Source organism: Micromesistius poutassou (genome assembly GCF_964030765.1).
Source record: "Micromesistius poutassou genome assembly, chromosome: 21".
In the NCBI taxonomy this organism is placed as follows: domain Eukaryota; kingdom Metazoa; phylum Chordata; class Actinopteri; order Gadiformes; family Gadidae; genus Micromesistius; species Micromesistius poutassou.
In genome coordinates this window covers 10,926,359-10,928,897 of record NC_140291.1, presented here as the reverse complement: position 1 = coordinate 10,928,897, position 2,539 = coordinate 10,926,359, and positions in this window count along the sequence as shown.

Here is a 2,539-nt window from a genome sequence, read left to right as displayed (position 1 = left end):
TTAGCCTTTGTGCCCGTCAGAAACAAAAGGCCATAGATATTAACATATCAACAAACAGTGACATTCACATATAATCTGTTAAAGATATTATAATTTAAATAACTTTTCTAGTTCCTTAATATCTGTCTTTGGTCTGAATTTAGCATTAAATGCAATAGAAAATACAACAACAATAATACTATTCACTATTATGCACATTGGAATATATTTTCATAATGTGAAAGGGCAACATTGGTTTAAAAAAACATGTTATCTTAACGTTGAATTAAAAGCAAATAGTGGAGACAGCACTAATTTAGTTCAGCTTGGCACTCAAAACGTACACCATGCATGAACCTACGATTGAATGGGATCTCATCACAGCAGATATGCATGTGTATATATATATATATAGATTTATATAATTAATATATATACTCAGACATATCTTCTATATATTTATATGTAATTTATATATAAATATATACAGACAAGTAATGTGTTCCAAGCCATTTTCTCAACCCTTCAAAACCGACATTGTGGTCCTTGTCTGCATGTACTACTATATGGCCCATCATAATTATAATAATAAGGTTGAGCACACCGGAGGGGGCTATGGAGACATAGGATCACAAACACATCAGTGGGCGCTTATACAGTTTACCCTGTAGCCCGAGCCACAACGCAGAGGTCAGAATCATCCCGTGGATGTGACACACCTGAACTCCTTGGTAGCAGCAGCAGCCTAAACTAATCATGTATACTGTAATTGTACGAGCACAGATATCTTTATCGCTAAGATCTGCCAACCACCCACTCAAAATCAATGCTGCAACATGTGACTTCCTTTCAGAGGGTTTTTTACACACAGTTAAAGTACAGATAAAGTCTGGCAAGCAAAGCGAGAGAAAATTATATTTGCTAATTTTTTCCCGCTTTCCTACTTTCAGAAAACACACTGCTCAGCTCAGCACAATGCGGGTCCTATTCAAAATTATATTTTATCCATAATTACTAATACATTTATAAATATTTGGGAATATAGCTGAACAGGTAGTGGATAGGAAACAACTATATATATGGCTTAAATCCATTGAATATATATATATATATATATATAGCTTAAGAGACCATCAGAGGCAGGTGTCTCCACAACAGCAGATTGATGACATCACATCACCCCCTGCGACCCCTCTGACCCCTGCTCAGCCAATCCAGGGGATAGTCCGGCTCGGCGCTCGGCTGCTTTGGTCTGGGCTGTGTGGGCTCAGGTTTGTAGAGCTGCAAACAGCAGGGGAGTGCTCCCCTCCTTCCACTGGCTGTCTGTATAGTCACACACACTGGAGGACATGGATCCTTTTTCCTCCATCCTTGTGTTGTCTCTCTCCTTTAATTTTCTCTCCTCCACTCGCCCTCTCCTCCTCCTCCATTTTATTTCTCACATACTTCTGTTTTTGTCCCTCTATATTCATTTTACTCTCCTCCTCCTGCTCCACCTTTCTCCATCAATCGTTTCGTCTCTCACTCCCTTCCCCTTTTCTCCTCCAAGCTCTGTTTCTCTCCTCCCCTTTTTATTCCTCCTTTTTGCCCTCCTTGTGTTCTCTCTCTCTCTCCATTTCCTCTCCTCCTCCCCTCTTTTTTCTATTTTCTCCATTCTTGTGTTATCTCTGTTGCTCCCTGTTCATTTTCCTCTGCCTCCCCTCTACCTCACCGGGTGGTTTGTAGGGAGATAATGCTAAACCATAGTCTCTGCCTTGTTCCCCCAAATCCTAATCAGGAATCATTTATTTATATATCTTATTATGGAATGATTCGCTTTTATGGTGAACCTACTGCCTGGTCTGGATGTGATGACAGCTTCTGATTCACTGCACTTATCTGTGCTTTGCAATCCACATTCTCTTTATGTGTATTTGAGAACAGAGTTGAACAGAGTTGGCACGTTTTATTGTAGACAATATTTAAAGCTTTAATATAGGCTACCACTTTTTTTTTTCCTAAACAAACAGTTCTTATTATTGTAATGTTTGCTGGAGGGTAAATGTAAGAAGGGTAATGTTTGCTTTCAATTACATTTTGTTAACAAAAAATGCCTGTACTGTTTTTGTTTTTACATATTATATATATATATATATATATATATATATATATATATACACACACACACACATATATATAATGCTGTTATTACAATAATATAGCATTTTCTTTTAGTTTCAGATAATGCTCGTGAAGCACAGGAGCTCAAACGCTTGCACATGCCTATTCACGCACGCGCTCGGAAAGCTTTGTACAGTAACAGTAGGTTTTGGGGTAGGTTTTCCTTCATATTCCGACCAGAATTTGACATCATGCTCTTTTTTTCCATATTATTTAGTGGTTAATAAAAACACCTGAGGGTTGATGCGTGTTTAAATTTAAGTCACGTTCCTCGTTGGAACTCCCGGCACGTGACGTGACCCTAATTGATTGGCACGCGCGGTACAGGACGCGTTGAGATAGCTAACTTTATTCAGGCTAAGCTAATTATTCGGTTTTAATAAAAAGACAATATCCCTTA